At 36.7% G+C, this 18,297-nt stretch overlaps 1 protein-coding gene across 12 annotated transcripts in view; it reads right to left on the bottom strand.

Annotated features, from left to right (window-relative positions):
* The window catches only part of NUBPL (NUBP iron-sulfur cluster assembly factor, mitochondrial), a 397,698-nt gene that overhangs the window by 299,855 nt on the left and 79,546 nt on the right, over window positions 1-18,297 (bottom strand). The window lies entirely within an intron of this gene.

Genomic DNA, 18,297 nt, shown 5'->3' with positions numbered 1-18,297 from the left:
TAGTATCATCTTTAATTTCTTTCATCAGTGTCTTACAATTTTCTCCATACATCTCTTTTGTCTCCTTAGGTAGGTTTAGTCCTAGGTATTTTATTCTTTTTGTTGCAATGGTAAATGGGAGTGTTTCTTTAATTTCTCTTTCAGATTTTTCATCATTAGTGTATAGGAAGGCAAGAGATTTCTGTGCATTAATTTTGTATCATGCTATTTTACCAAATTCATTGATTACCTCTAATAGTTTTCTGGTGGCATCTTTAGGATTCTCTATGTATACTATCACGTCACCTGAAGACAGTGACAGCTTTACTTCTTCTTTTCCGATTTGGATTCCTTTTATTTCTTTTTCATCTCTGATTGCTGTGGCTAAAACTTCCAAAACTAGGTTGAATAATAGTGGTGAGAGTGGGCACTCTTGTCTTGTTCCTGATCTTAGTGGAAATTATTTCATTTTTCACCACTAACAATGATGTTGGCTGTGGGTTTGTCATATATGGCCTTTATTATGTTGAGGTAAGTTCCCTCTATGCCTACTTTCTGCAGGGTTTTTGTCATAAATGGGTGTTGAATTTTCTCACAAGCTTTTTCTGCATCTATTGAGATGATCATATAGTTTTTATCCTTCAATTTGTTAATATGGTATATCACATTGATTGATTTCCATATATTGAAGAATTCTTGCACTCCTGGGATAAACCCCACTTGATCATGGTGTATGATTCTTTTAATGTGTTGTTGGATTCTGTTTGCTACTATTTTGTTGAGGATTTTTCCATCTATGTTCATCATGATAATGGCCTGTAGTTTTCTTTCTTTGTGACATCTTTGTCTGGTTTTGGTATCAGGGTGGTGGTGGCCTCATAGGATGACTTTAGGAGTGTTCCTCCATCTGCTATATTTTGGAGGAGTTTGAGAAGGATTGGTGTTAGCTCTTCTCTAAATGTTTGATAGAATTCGCCTGTGAAGCCATCTGATCCTGGGCTTTTGTTTGTTGAAGATTTTTAATCAGAGTTTCAGTTTCAGAGCTTGTGATTGGTCTGTTCATAATTTGTATTTCTTCCTAGTTCAGTCTTGGAATGTTGTGCTTTTCTAAGAATTTGTCCATTTTATCCAGGTTGACCACTTTATTGGCATATACTCTCCTGTAGTAATCTCTCATGATCCTTTGTATTTCTGAAATGTCACTTGTTACTTCTCCTTTTTCATTTCTAATCCTGTTAATTTAAGTCTTCTCCCTTTTTTTCTTGATGAGTCTGGCTAACGGTTTATCAATTTTGTTTATCTTCTCAAAGAAGCAGCTTTTAGGGGGATTTGAGAAGATGGTGGAAGAGTAAGATGAGGAGATCACCTTCCTCCCCACAAATACATCAGAAATACATCTACACGTGGAACTGCTCCTATACAACACCCACTGAACACTGGCAGAAGACCTAAAACATCCCAAAAGGCAAGAAACTCCCCACATAGCTGGGTAGGGCAAAAGAAAAAAGAAAATACAGAGACAAAAGAATAGTGACGGGATCTGCACCAGTGGAAGGGAGCTGTGAAGGAGGAAAGGTTTCCACACACTAGGAAGCCCCTTCGCGGGCAGAGACTGAGGGAGGCGGAGGGGGGAGCTTCGGGGCCACAGAGGAGAGCGCAGCAACAGGGGTGCGGAGGGCAAAGTGGAGAGATCCCCGCACAGAGGAGCGGTGCTGGGCAGCACTCACCAGCCCAAGAGGCTTGTCTGCTCACCCGCCGGGACAGGTGGGCGCTGGGAGCTGAGGCTCGGGCTTCAGTCAAATCGCAGGGAGAGGACTGAGATTGGCAGCGTGAACACAGCCTGAAGGGGCTAGTGCACCACGGCTAGCCGGGAGGGAGTCCAGGAAAAAGTCAGGACCTGCCGAAGAGGCAAGAGACTTTTTCTTCCCTTTTTGTTTCCTGGTGCGTAAGGAGAGGTGATTAAGAGTACTGCTTAAAGAAGTTCCAGAGACTGGCGCGAGCCACAGTTATCAGCGCGGATCCCAGAGATGGGCAGGAGCCGCTAAAGCTGCGGCTGCAGCCACCAAGAAGCCTGTGTGCGAGCACAGGTCACTATCCACACCTCCCCTCCTGGGAGCCTATGCATCCCACCTCTGCCAGGGTCCTGTGATCCAGGGACAACTTCCCCGGTAGAACGCACAGCGTGCCTCAGGCTGGTACAACATCACGCCAGCCTCTGCCGCTGCAGGCTCGCCCCGCATCTGCACCCCTCCCTCCCCCCGCCTGAGTGAGCCAGAGCCCCAGAATCAGCTGTTCCTTGAACCCCGTCCTGTCTACGTGAAGAACAGATGCCCTAAGCTGACCTACACACAGAGGTGGGTCCAAATCCAAAGCTGAACCCCAGGAGCTGTGTGAAAATAGAAGAGAAAGGGAAATTTCTCCCAGCAGCCTCAGAAGCAGCAGATTAAAGCTACACCATCAACTTGATGTACCTGCATGTGTGGAATACCTGAATAGAAAACGTATCATCCCACACTGAGGAGGTGGACTTTGGGGTCAAGATATATTATTTTTCCCCCTTTTCCTCTTTTTGTAAGTGTGTATGTGTATGCTTCTGTGTGAGGTTTTGTCTATATAGCTTTGATTTCACCATTTGTCCTACGGTTCTGTTTGTCCATTTTTTTTCTTTTTTTTTTCTTTTACTTTTGAAACATTTTTTTCTTCATAAGTATTTTTTATTTTAATAACTTTATTTTATTTTATCTTACTTTATTTTATTTTATGCTCTTTCTATTTTTTCTCCCTTTTATTCTGAGCCGGTGGATGAAAGGCTCTTGGTGCTCCAGCCAGGCATCAGGGCCGTGCCACTGAGGTGAGAGAGCCAAGTTCAGGACACTGGTCCACAAGAGACCTCTGAGCTCCACATAATATAAAACGGCAAAAATCTCCCAGAGATCACCATCTCAACACCAAGACCCACCTACACTCGATGACCAGCAAGCTACAGTGCTGGACACCCTATGCCAAACAACTAGCAAGACAGAGCACAGACAAATCGATTAGCAGAGAGGCTGCCTAAAATCATAATAAGGCCACAGACACCCCAAAACACACCACCAGACATGGACCTGCCCACCAGAAAGATCAAGCCTCATCCACCAGAACACAGGCACTAGTACCCTCCACCAGGAAGCCTACACAACCCACTGAACCAACCTTAACCACTGGGGAGAGACACCAAAAACAACAGAAACTAAAAACCTGCGGTCTGCGAAAAGGAGACCTCAACACACTATGATAAACAAAATCAGAATACAGAAAAACACACAGCAGATGGAGCAAGGTAAACACCCACCAGACCTAACAAATGAAGAGGAAATAGGCAGCCTACCTGAAAAAGAATTCAGAATAATGATAGTAAAGATGATACAAAATCTTAGATATAAAATAGAGAAAATGCAAGAAACATCTAACAAGGACCTAGAAGAACTAAAGAGGAAACAAGTAATGATGAACAGCACAATAAATGAAATTAAAAATACTCTAGAAGGGATCAATAGTAGAATAACTGAGGAAGAAGAACGGATAAGTGACCTGGAAGATAAAATTGTGGAAATAACTACTGCAGAGCAGAATAAAGAAAAAAGAATGAAAAGAACTGAGGACAGTCTCAGATACCTCTGGGACAACATTAAACACACCAACAATCAAATTATAGGGGTCCCAGAAGAAGGAGAGAAAAAGAAAGGGACTGAGAAAATATTTGAACAGATAATAGTTGAAAACTTCCCTAATATGGGAAAGGAAATAGTTAATCAACTCCTGGAAGCACAAACAGTCCCATACAGCATAAATCCCAGGAGAAACATGCCAAGACATATTAATCAAACTATCAAAAATTAAACATAAAGAAAACATATTAAAAGCAGCAAGAGAAAAACAACAAATAACACACAGGGAATCCCCATAACAGCTGATCTTTCAGCAGAAACTCTGCAAGCCAGAAGGGAGTGGCAGGACATATTTAAAGTAATGAAGGAGAAAAACTTACAACAAAGATTACTCTACCCAGCAAGGATCTCATTCAGATTCAACAGAGAAATTAAAACCTTTACAGACAAGCAAAAGCTGAGAGAGTTCAGCACCACCAAACCAGCTTTACAACAAATGCTAAAGGAACTTCTCTAGGCAAGAAACACAAGAGAAGGAAAACATCTACAATAACAAACCCAAAACAATTAAGAAAATGGGAATAGGAACATACATATCAATAATTACCTTAAACGTAAATGGATTAAAGGATCCCACCAAAAGACACAGACTGGCTGAATGGATACAAAAACAAGACCCACATATATGCTGTCTACAAGAGACCCACTGCAGACCTAGGGACACATACAGACTGAAAGTGAGGGGATGGAAAAACATATTCCATGCAAATGGAAATCAAAAAAAAGCTGGAGTAGCAATTCTCATATCAGACAAAATAGACTTTAAAATAAAGACTATTAGAAGAGACAAAGAAGGACACTACATAATGATCAAGGGATTGATCCAAGAAAAAGATATAACAATTGTAATTATTTATGCACCCAACATAGGAGCACCTCAATACATAAGGCAAATACTAACAGCCATAAACCGGGAAATCGACAGTAACACATTCATAGTAGGGGACTTTAACCCCCCACTTTCACCAATGGACAGATCATCCAAAATGAAAATAAATAAGGAAACACAAGCTTTAAATAATACATTAAACAAGATGGACTTAATTGATATTTATAGGACATTCCACCCAAAAACAACAGAATACACATATTTCTCAAATGCTCATGGAACATTCTCCAGGATAGATCATATCTTGGGTCACAAAGCAAGGCTTGGTAAATTAAAAAAAACTGAAATCGAATCAAGTATCTTTTCCTATCACAATGCTATGAGACTAGATATCAATTACAGGAAAGTATCTGTAAAAAATACAAACACATGGAGGCTAAACAATACACTACTTAATAACCAAATGATCACTGAAGAAATCACAGGGGAAATTAAAAAATACCTAGACACAAATGACAATGGAAACACAACGACCCAAAACCTATGGGATGCAGCAAAAGCAGTTCTAAGAGGGAACTTTATAGCAATACAATCCTACCTTAAGAAACAGGACACATCTCAAATAAACAACCTAACCTTGCACCTAAACCAAGTAGAGAAAGAAGAACAAAAAAAACCCCAAAGTTAGCAGATGGAAAGAAATCATAAAGATCAGATCAGAAATAAATGAAAAAGAAGTGAAGGAAATGACAGCATGAATAAAATTGAAAGCTGGTTCTTTTAGAAGATAAATAAAATTAATAAACCATTAGCCAGACTCGTCAAGAAAAAAAGGGAGAAGACTCAAATCAATAGAATTAGAAAGGAAAAAGGAGAAGTAACAACTGACACTGCAGAAATACGAAGGATCACGAGAGATTACTACAAGCAACTCTATGACAATAAAATGGACAATCTGGAAGAAATGGACAAATTCGTAGAAATGCACAACCTGCCAAGACTGAACCAGGAAGAAACAGAAAATACGAACACACCAATAACAAGCACTGAAATTGAAACTGTAATTAAAAATCTTCCAACAAACAAAAGCCCAGGACCAGATGGCTTCACAGGCCAATTCTATCAAACATTTAGAGAAGAGCTAACATCTATCCTTCTCAAACTCTTCCAAAATACAGCAGAGGGAGGAACACTGCCCAACTCATTCTACAAGGCAACCATCACCCTGATAGCAAAACCAAAGATGTCACAAAGAAAGAAAACTACAGGCCAATAACACTGATGAACATAAATGCAAAAATCCTCAACAAAATACTAGCAAACAGAATCCAACAGCACATTAAAATGATCATACACCATGATCAAGTGGGGTTTATTCAAGGAATGCAAGGATTCTTCAATATATGCAAATCAGTCAACATGATACACCATATTAACAAACTGAAGGAGAAAAACCATATGATTATCTCAATAGATGCAGAGAAAGGTTTCAACAAAATTCAACACTCATGTATGATAAAAACCCTCTAGACGGTAGGCATAGAGGTAGCTTAGCTCAACTTAATAATAAAGGCTGTAAATGACAAACCCACAGCCAACATCGTCCTCAATGGTGAAAAACTGAAACCATTTCCACTAAGATCAGGAACAAGACAAGGTTGCCCATTCTCACCACTATTATTCAACATAGTTTTGGAAGTTTTAGCCACAGCAATCAGAGAAGAAAAATAAATAAAAGGAATCCAAATTGGAAAAGAAGAAGTAAAGCTTTCACTGTTTGCAGATGACATGATACTATACATAGAGAATCCTAAAGATGCTACCTTAAACCTACTAGAGCTAATCAATGAATTTGGTAAAGTAGCAGGATACAAAATTAATGCAAAGAAATCTGTTGCCTTCCTATACACTAATGATGAAAAATCTGAAAGTGAAATTAAGAAAATACTCCCATTTACCACTGTAACAAAAAGAATTAAATATCTAGGAATAAACCTACCTAAGGAGACAAAAGACCTGTATGCAGAAAATTATAAGACATTGATGAAAGAAATTAATGATACAAATAGATGGAGAGATATACCATGTTCTTGGATTGGAAGAATCAACATTGTGAAAAGGACTCTACTTCCCAAAGCAATCTACAGATTCAATGCAATCCCTATCAAACTACCACTGGCATTTTTCACAAAACTAGAACAAAAATTTCACAATTTGTATGGAAACACAAAGACCCTGGATAGCCAAAGCAATCTTGAGAACGAAAAATGGAGCTGGAGGAATCAGGCTCCCTGACTTCAGATTATACTACAAAATTACAGTAATCAAGACAGCATGGTACTGGCACAAAAACAGTAATATAGATCAATAGAACAGGATAGAAAGCCCAGAGATAAACCCACGCACATACGATCACCTTATCTTTGATAAAGGAGGCAAGAATATACAGTGGAGAAAAGACAGCTTCTTCAATAAGTGGTGCTGGGACAGCTGGACAGCTACATGTAAAAGTATGAAATTAGAACACTCCCTAACACCGTACACAAAAATAAACTCAAAATGGATTAAAGACCTAAATGTAAGGCCAGACACTATCAAACTCTTAGAGGAAAACATAGGCAGAGCACTCTATGACATAAGTCACAACAAGATCCTTTTTGACTAACCTCCTAGAGAAATGGAAATAAAAACAAAAATAAACAAATGGAAGCTAATGAAACTTAAAAGCTTTTGCACAGCAAAGGAAATCATAAATAAGACCAAAAGACAACCCTCAGAATGGGAGAAAATATTTGCAAATGAAGCAACTGACAAAGGACTAATCTCCAAAATTTACAAGCAGCTCAATAACAAAAAAATCAAACAACCCAATCCAAAAATGGGCAGAAGACCTAAATAAACATTTCTCCAAAGAAGATATACAGATGGCCAACAAACACATGAAAGAATGTTCAACATCAGTAATCATTAGAGAAATGCAAATCAAAACTACAATGAGATATCATCTCACACTGGTCAGAATGGCCATCTTCAAAAAATCTGATATAATAAATGCTGGAGAGGGTGTGGAGAAAAAGGAACACTCTTGCACTGTTGGTGGGAATGTAAATTGATACAGTCACTATGGAGAACAGTATGGAGGTTCTTAAAAGACTAAACATAGAACTACCATAAACCCAGCAATCCCACTACTGGGCATATACCCTGAGAAAACCATAATTCAAAAAGAGTCATGTACCAAAATATTCTTTGCAGCTCTATTTACGATAGCCAGGACATGGAAGCAACCTAAGTTTCCACTGACAGATGAATGGATAAAGAAGATGTTGCACACATATACAATGGAATATTACTCAGCCATAAAAAGAAATGAAATTGAGTTATTTGTAGTGAGGTGGATAGACCTAGAGTCTGTCATACAGAGTGAAGTAAGTCAGAAAGAGAAAAACAAATACCGTAAGCCAACACATATATATGGAATCTAAGAAAAAAAAAAAAGGTCATGAAGAACCTAGGGGTCAGACGGGAATAAAGACACAGACCTACTACAGAATGGACTTGAGGATATGGGGGGGGGGAAGGGTAAGCTGTGACAAAGTGAGAGAGTGGCATGGACATATATACACTACCAAACGTAATATAGGTAACTAGGGCTTCCCTGGTGGCGCAGTGGTTGAGAGTCCACCTGCCGATGCAGGGGACACGGGTTCGTGCCCCAGTCCAGGAAGATCCCACATGCCGTGGAGTGCCTGGGTTTGTGAGCCATGGCCACTGAGCCTGCGCGTCCAGAGCCTGTGCTCCGCAACGGGAGAGGCCACAGCAGTGAGAGGCCTGCGTACCGCAAAAAAAGAAAAGAAAAAAAAAGATAGCTAGTCGGAAGCAGCCGCATAGCACAGGGAGATCAGCTCGGTGCTTTGTGACCACCTAGAGGGTTGGGATAGGGAGGGTGGGAGTGAGGGAGATGCAAGAGGGAAGAGATATGGGAACATATGTATATGTATAACTGATTCACTTTGTTATAAAGCAGAAACTAACACACCATTGTAAAGCAATTATACTCCAATAAAGATGTTAAAAAAAAAAAGCAGCTTATAGTTTTATTGACCTTTGCTATAATTTCCTTCATTTCTTTTTCATTTATTTCTGATCTGATCTTTATGATTTCTTTCCTTCTGCTAACTTTGGGTTTTTTTTGTTGTTGTTCTTTCTCTAACTGCTTTAGGTGTAATGTTGGGTTGTTTATTTGAGATTTTTCTTGTTTCTGGAGGCAGGATTGTATTGCTATAAACTTCTCTCTTAGAACTGCTTTTACTGCATCCCATAGGTTTTGGGCCATGGTGTTTTCATTGTCATTTGTTCTATGAATGACATTTAAAGTCAAGTGGGCGGAGACAAATAAACAGTCAATTATGAGATAAATGTTGTAAGATATAATCTTACAAATATGTAAACAAACTACTCTTGGCCAATAAAATGAGGAATGCTTAATTTCAATTAAAGAGAATGGGACAAACTTATGAAAGAGGTGACACTTTAAGGAATAGGCTGAATCTTTTTTTTTCCATTTCTGTACAATTTTTTTAAATTAATTTTTTTGGAATATAGTTGCTTTACAATATTGTGTTACTTTTTGCTGTACAGCAAAGTGAATCTGCTATACATATACATATATCTCCACTTTTTTGGATTTCCTTCCCATTTAGGTCACCACAGAGCATTGAGTAGAGTTCCCTGTTGTATCTTTTTTGAAACTGCATTTTCTCTTTACTGCTAGTATATAGAAATTTAATTTTCTTGTATATTAATCTTATATCTAGCCACCCTGCTAAATTCCTGTGTTCATTTTAATAACTGTTCTATAGTTTTTTTTTAATTTATATGTAATTATATTTTCTTCAAATAATGACAGTTTGCTTCTTTTATTTAATTTCTTATTCATGTATGTTATGTGTTTGAACTTATTTTGCAGATTAGGAGTGCCTGTATAATGTTAAATAAAAGCTGTGAAACCAGCCTCCTTCTCTTAGTCATAATTTTAAATGGAATGTTTTTAATAGTTCACCAGTGAGTATGATTCTTGCTATATAGTTTTTAGAGATACACTGTATCAGGTTAAATAAAATTCCCTTCTGTTCCTAGTTGGAGAAGAGTTTTAATCCTAAGTGGTTGTTGGGTTTTGTAGGATGTTTTTTTGGCATCTTTCTGAATTATAATATACTTTTTCTCCTTTAAGCTGCTAAAATGGTGAGTTACATTAACACATTTTTTCTAATGTTGAACCAAACTTGCTTCCCTGTATTAAATCCAGTTTAATCACAGTATAGTTGTTTAATACAATGCTGAATTTGGCTTCCTAATATTTACTTAAGTCTTTTTACATACATTAATTAGGGAGACTGTCCTGTAATTTTCCCTTTTCATTCTAGCCTTATAAGGTTTAACTAGTCTCATAAACTAAGTTGTAAAGTATTATATATTTTTCTATTCTATGAGTGAGTTTGTTTAAGACTGGAATTACTAGTTTGTGTTGGCTTGCTATCTTCATGGTAATAAAATTTTTAACTACTGATTCCATTTTTAATAAATATGGAATAATCTAGATTTTCTATTTATTTCTGAATCTGTTTTGGTGATATACATTTTTCCAGGAATTACCTATTTCAAGAAAATGTTCAAATGTATAGTCACAGAGCGGTCCAAACATTTTCTCATATTTGAAACCAATGGTTGCATTTGTCAAGTCCCATCTTTAGTTCCAATTTACTTATAGGTTGTCTCTCCTTTTTTTTTTTTAAGTCTACCTTGCCAGGCATTTGTCTAATTTATTAGGATTTTTTTTTTTTTTTTTGGTTCTGTTGGTCCTCTCTACTGTATCTTTGTTTTCAAATTCATTTATTTCTGCTCTTAATCATGTCTTTCCTTCTACTTTCTTTGGGTTTATTGCATTATTCTAACTTCTTAAGTTAAATAGTTACCTTACTTATTTTCAGCCTTTCTTCTTTTTAAATATAAACACTTAATGACCATTTATCTCTAAATATTATTTTAGCTTTATCTCACGTTTTCATTTTCACTATTTCCTCTTTCAACCATGAGTTATTTAGAAATTGTTTTTAATTTCCAAATGTGTAGATGTTTTTAGTTACTATTTTGTTATAAACCTCAAAATTAATTGTGTGATATTAGAGAACGTGATCTGAATGATACCAATCTTTGAAATTTACTGAAACCTGTTTCATGGGCTAGCACATGGTCAATTTTTACCAATGTTCCAGGTATATTTGAAAGGATGAGTCTATATATAGCCATTGAAGCAAGCTTATTTATAGGTAGTAATTCCTTACTTTCAGTAATACTTTTGCTTTAAAAGTCTTTAAAGTCTATTTTGTCTATTAACATTACACCCACTTTCATTTTGCCTGATTTATCATTTCCAATCCTTTAACTTTTAACCTATGTATATTTTTATGTTTTAGGCATATCTCTTCTAAATAGCTTTAACCTATCTGGATTTTGTTTTTGTTTTATTTTGGTTTTCTTTTCTCCGGTCTTACAATATTATTCTTTTAACTGAAGAGTTGTAAAATATTAATATTTATGTTGCTGATACATTTGAATTCATATCTACTATTTTGTTTTGTACTTTCTCTTTGCTTAACTTTTTTGGGGGGCAGCCTTATTTTTTTTATTGTGATTCTTTCCCTCATTACATTTTTCCCATTTTTAAAATAGAAATCATACACTCCATTTCTATTCTTAAAATGATTACCCAGTTATTTAAACATATTTAAAGCATAAAGGTAATCAATACCCCTAACTTTTCTTCTTTGAATGCTTAAAATCTAATCACTCTCCCTTCCAGGCCAATTTATATGCTATTGTTTTCCTAAATTTTAGTTCTGTCTTGGAAAACTCTCATTCTCTCTTTAAATATTGCCTCTGTCACATTTTCTCCATTATCTCCTTCTAGAAGTCTGATTAGACCTGTGAGGGACCTTCCATGCTGTCCTCCATGTCCCTCAAACTTTCATTTTTTGTTCCCCAATCCTCTCTATATGTTATATTCTGGGTATTTTCTTTTCATCTACATTCTAGTTAACTAATGTCCTCTTTAGTTGTGTCTAATCTTCTGCTTTATCTGTCCTTTTTTTCTTTTCTTTGCATTCTAACCAGAGCCGAGGACAAGTCCAGCATATATCCCAGTAGCCACCAATGTAAGGAAGAGTTATTTCAATGGTCATTTATTAAGGATGTCATCCTTTGGGCATCCCAGCTTTTATATGGTGATTCTCCATTGAAACTTACTCCCTTCTTAGGTGCCAAACTTTATCTCCATTCCTTCATAAACAGACCTAGAAAATATAGGCCCTAAGCCACCAAGGATCAGCAGGTAATACCTAGGTAAACATCAATTCCAATGCTCACCTATACCAATTAGCTCACACTTTCTTATTATTTCTAAGTTCTGAGAAATTCTCTTCCTTTCCTACTACCTCAGTCATGTATTGAAAAGTACTTTTTGTTAATATTCCATGTAATATTTTAAGGTATATTGTTACAAGAAGCATTTTTCTAAACATTGTCTGCCACACTGCCAGAACTAGAAGTGGAAAGCTGCTGACTTTTATTCAGTGATCTTATATCCCCCAAGATATCTTACAGAATTCTCATTATTTTTCAAGACATTTTCTGATCATATCTTTGAATTTTCTAGGTAGACAAACATATTACGAAGAATTCACGACAACTCTCTTTTCCTTTCCACCATTAATAACCCTTACTTCCTTTTCTTGTTTTAGTGCATTGGCTAAAACCTGCAGTAGCAATAGCAGCCTCATCTTGTTTTTAATGTAACATGGAAAAGATTATACCAAAATAAATTAAGAGAATCTGAGTATCATCTATTGACTTTCTCCTCCATTGAAACAGATGGTCTAAGTAGTTTGACTCTATTCAAAACAAGAGCTTAAAGTTCAAACTGGAATTAGAAATTGAAACTAGGTGATATGCACTAAATGTTTGTGGCCCCCCAAAATTCTTATGTTGCAATCCTAACCCCCAATGTGATGGTACTAGGAGGTAGGGCCTGTGGGGTGATTAGGTCATGACAGTGGAGCTCTCATGAATGGGGTGAGTGCCCTTATAAGAGAGACCCCAGAGAGTTCTCTTGCCCTTTCCACCACGAGTGGACACAATGAGAAGATGGTCATCTGTGATCCAGGAGGCAGGACCTCACTAGACCAGAATCTGCTGGCACTTTGCTCTTGGGCTATCCAGTCTCAAGAACTGTGAGAAATGAATGTCTGTAATTTAAGCCACCCAATGTATGGTATTTTTGTTACAGTAGCCTGAATAGACTAAGACACTGGGTCAGTCAAAAGCCTTTTCACGGGACTTCCCTGGTGGCACAGTGGTTAAGAATCCACCTGCCAGTGCAGGGGACACAGGTTCGATCCCTGGTCCAGGAAGATCCCACATGCTGCAGAGCAACTAAGCCAGTGAGCCACAATTACTGAAGCCCGCATGCCCTAGAGCCCATGCGTCGCAACTACTGAGCCCACGCACTGCAACTACTGAAGCCCACGTGCTCTAGGGCCTGCGTGCTGCAACTACCGAGCCCGTGTACTGTAACTACTGAAGCCCAAACGCCTAGAGCCCATGCTCCGCAACAAGAGAAGCCACCGCAATGAGGAGGCCATGCACCACAACAAAGAGTAGCCCCCATTTGCCGCTACTAGAGAAAGCCCGGGCACAGCAACAAAGACCCAACATAGCCAAAAAAAAAAAAAAAAAGGTCTTTTCACAAGATTGAAAATCAAAACCTCTAACACTGTAAAGGAACAATCTTTAATCTACTTTATTAGTATGTTAAATCCTAATCTAGAGAAAATATGTACTTTAAATATTTCTTGTACTTTAGTGAATAAGCAATTGTAAACCAAAAGCTCAGCACTGTGAGCAGATTCATCACCATGTAACTTCAGTAACATGGTGAATAATGTATACTGAATTATTCAGTGAATAATGTATACTGAAACTCCTAAACACGTAGGGCATATACATTAAAGAGAAAGTTAAAGGCACATTCTTCACTATCTTCTCCTATGTATCAGTAAACAAAATTGATACTGCCGGAAAGCATTTTACTCTAATTAATAAAATTACCAGAATGGAATGTTGGCATAGGCTGAAGCCATACTTTTAAATTAACAGAGAAAGACTCTGAACAACAACTCATGATTACAAGTACAAATTAGTTTATTTGCCCTAGACTTTAAATTAAAGAAAATGTGTACAGCCATTCCTCCACATAAACTTAATAGAAAAACTAACAAAGTACTACTGAAAGTTTACATAGATTCTTTGGAATCCATTGCCCCATGAGTAACAGCATTTTGAAGAGACCATCATTAGCAGAACTTACCATGACACAGATCATTATTTCCCACTTCCTCATATCTTCACAGTAGCTCATGCATTGAAGCACAAAAGATTCTTACTATAAGTCAAACTATTTCAATTGCCACAATGCCACTCACAGAATGAATGACACACTGCCACATCCTCCTCATTCTACTACAACGAAGTTCTATCATTTCTAACAGGTGCAAATTTAATTAATGGATTATATGTCACCAGTGGATTTCAAATGGATTTAGAGATTACTTTTATATTATAAATTAATTGTCAAGCTAGAATAGACACTGTGACCATGTCAAAATGAAAAGCTAGGTAAAAAAGAAATAGGCATAAGAAAGGCTGTTTTAAACTTTTCTATTAAAGTTGACATCATTAAATGTTCCAAGGATAATTCTGATCTAGAATCAGGTCTTCTTTCTGCAGCAATCCCATTGTTCATGAATCAGCTAAATAGTAGACATTCCCATTTACTTGGTATTAGCAATAAGCCTGAAAAAATCTCTGTACCTTCTACTCTGCTTCCTAGCTCCAAAAATAAAGGAAGCATTTTAAATACAGTTGAACACCAATGTCAGGAATATATGTCTTTAAAAAATTATAACTTGGCATCATAACTAAAGGCATTAAATCCATTTTTTAAATGCAGACAGTACAGCCAAGAATATACAACCTCATTTCATGAGTTTTAAGAAATATTTAAACATAGAGTCAAGTAAATAATAAAAGTTTTATAAAAACAAGCCTTTATCCACATATTAATGAGAAGACACTCAAAGGTACAAGAACCTTCAGAAAGTAAGAAAGGACATCCAGTGCAAACTTTACAATTTCACTTTCTCACATCTACTTTCCTATTCCTTCTTTTCTTTCTGAAACCAAGATCCTTTCTTAGGAGCAATCAGATGTAAGAAAGGAGTTGCAATCACTATTTTTCTTTCAGGAGGACATCAAGTGGCTGGGTGAGACAAAGTAGTTCTACCAATTAATAGTACCCAGGAAAGGTTTAGAATACCCTACTTGTTTACCTCGAAGAAAAGAAGGATTTAGAGAGAAAGTGAGTAAAGATGAGAATGAAATGGGTCAAAATTCAAGTGCCAACCTGGAGGGCCCATAGACAATAATACTGCAAATAGAAGTGGAAAGGAGGGGGATCTAGAATATTAGAGAAGGGAGCAGAAAGTACGACTACAAAGAAAATTATTCAGTGTTTTTACAATTGCATACCTATCACTCAATATTAAAATTTTGTTTGTCTTCAGCATACTTTCCATTTTTGTACCACCCTGCAACCCTACTACATCATCCCAGAAACCCACTCATCTCAGAGCTGAAAGCCATTCAGGCACATCTTTCTTAAAATCTAACCTTTTTCCCAATTAGAAAACTGCCCCTTTCTTTTCCAACCCATCCCTTCCCCCAAGTAACACTCTCGGTTTCTCATGTGGGTGGTTTCCATTAGGAAAAGAACCGGATATGAGTAAACGACGTTGAGAACTTAAGCTTTGTTGAGGATATAAGTATTTTTTAAATGGAAGCTGCTTCGTAGAATATAATGGAATAATGTATAAAGAGATTTTTTGAGCAATGGTTATTACCTCAAATTCTTGTCTAATCTGGGGCTAGGAGTTTCTTCATTTAGTTAACCATTCAGCAAATATTTACTGAGTATCTAGAAATATAGGGATAAACTTGGCATCCTACTTCTGAACCTTGTCAGTTTATACTGCAGAGTTTAATAGGAAGAAGTGAACGGAGGGGCTAGAAAAAAAAAATAGGTGATAACAGGACTATAGGTAAGGATGATAAATCCTTGCTTTACATACTCCAACAACCCATACACCACCATCCTGGCCTCCATCCTGCTTTACACCTGCCCTCGGCATCACTAATTGAGCACTAACTGATCACATTCTTTCCTGCTGAAACCAGGTGTGGATCAGAATTTTTTCAACATTATGTTCCAGATAACCAGTTGGTATTTAAAATGAAAACTATGTGTTATCTCCATGTTAAAGGAGTAGTCAGGCATCTGTGAAAGAAAATTTAAGACGACAGAAGGAACCACTTATATTCAGTCTAGAAGAGTAACAAAAATAGCAGTTATGTGTCATACAGCACTGCATAGATACTTTTAAGATACTGTATTTCACTGAATCCTAATAACAATCCTATGAGGCAGTACTATTTCCATTTCACACTTGAGGAAAGTGGAAGGCTATCCCCAGCCTCTGCTTATCTAATATCTAAATCCCTTTCTTCCATGGTAGCCTCCAAACCAGCTCTCCATAGCCATCCCCTCTTCTAATCTCCTCCAGCATCTGACACTTAACAAATGTTACACTGTATGATTATCTATCTTTTTCATGCCTCTATCCTGCCTCCCCCACTAAATACCATATTCCCCTTCCTTACTACTTCCTTATATGGTGCTCAAAAATACATGTTTACATAATGGCCAAAACAATTTTGTAAATAGCCAAACAGTCGAAAGTAAATAGATATTGAAAGAAAACTGCACACTCTATATTTGGTCACCCAGGCATTTTTAGTACAGTAAAATATTATTATAAGAAATTACCCACTTCTAGCTGTGGCCTTGGAAAGTTGTCTTCACATGACATATGACATGTTTGTATGTCATACTTCATATAAAGTAGTTAAAGATCAGAAAACTAGACTGCCCAAAGTTATACAGCTAGCAACGAAATCAGTAAGGATCTTAGTCTAGGCCTGTTTCATCCTAAGCCCCATATTCTTACCACACACATCTCCAAAGAAGCAGGTTTAAGGTCATGCCAACATACATGAGATCAAAAGATAACACACAGTTGGAAGGTTAGCTAATATAGGAGCAGATTTTTCTTCTATTGCTTGATGATGCCCAGACAAGTTCCCTGAAATAATTTAACAAGCTCTGATACACCAAGTTATTCTGTAATGAATGTGTATCATCTTTTAAGCCAACAAAAAGGTCATAGCTAGGGTTACAGCTGTAAAATTGCAGTGGACTATGTTTGGTTATTTTGATATATCTTTTAACTAAATTTCTGTAATCCCTATCTTTTTTTTTATATGGTGACATTTCCAGCCTTCTTATCAAATTTACATGACATACAACACCGGTTTTATTAGCCCACCTAGTTTCTAAAAATCTCAAATTCATTTTTAAGCAGAAACAGTGAGCTCCAAGTACAAGGGATTCAGGAGCTGTAATTTGAAACATACTAGCAATACATGCCCACAAGGCAAAACAAGAGCACTTTAGCAGCAAATTAGCAAAACAGGAGTGACCTACCGGAACAAGAAAAAGTTATCTTAGCCATGTGACAAGGGCTTAGCACAAAACTGTACTTCTTACAGTAACTAAAATACCTATTAATGTGTATACTGTGATGCAACAAAAAAGTCTAAACATTAAAAAATTAGACAAAATTATGACAGCCAGCATTAAAAAAAATAATAAGAATACAGAATACAACAGAGAAAATAAAGAGATGTACAGCAAAAGAGAAAACTCTGGCTTCAGTGCAGTCTTTACACAAAAGAATAACATTAAACTCAATTTGTTTTAAGAGTAAAGGAAAAGATACAAAGCATAAAAATGAAAAACCATTTTAAGAAGACTACCAAAAAAATTAGTATTTTTAAATAAAAGATAATACATCTACAAATACTGAGGGGCCAACTCCTTTCTATAAACATTTTGTATATATAATAAAAGCCTTACTGCATTACCCATTTAAGTTATGCTAGAGATCTGGGGACTTATATGAATGACCCATGTATCAGAGTATCTAGATAAGAAACCAGAAAAAAAGAATTAATAGGAAGCAGTCACTGATGTCTGTGACCCCACAGTAAATTGAAGACTACTCAGAAGGGTAATAAACCTTTGCAATGTTAGCTAGTATTTTATTTTGGTTACGGGATACCATTAAAGCATTTATAGAATAGTAACTGATTTAAAAATTCCATTCTCTGCCATTTAAAATTATAGGCAATTAACTTATGTAATAGCTATAACCCTAAGAAAGATTAAATATAAATTACATTTCTGTAAAAATGAGTTTTATTTTAAGGTATCAATGAACACTCACCACATAAGAGATTTCTCTCCATTCACTCTCTCATTCAACATATTACTGAGCACCTACTATGTACCAAGCATGAGGTTTCAAACTAGGGATACAATGGTGAAGAAAAATAGACACAGTATCTTCCCCCATGAAACATGAAGTCTATGGGACAGACACTAATCACACAATCACTAGACAAATGTAAACTTTTAACCAAAACAATTCTTACAAAGGAGAGCACAGAATTCCCTAGTTGCAGAGATCTTTGGTATAAAGGAAAACT

Source organism: Globicephala melas, chromosome 2, assembly GCF_963455315.2.
Source record: "Globicephala melas chromosome 2, mGloMel1.2, whole genome shotgun sequence".
In the NCBI taxonomy this organism is placed as follows: domain Eukaryota; kingdom Metazoa; phylum Chordata; class Mammalia; order Artiodactyla; family Delphinidae; genus Globicephala; species Globicephala melas.
The sequence above is the reverse complement of the archived record's forward strand: the minus strand, read 5'-3'. Positions and strand labels throughout refer to the sequence as shown.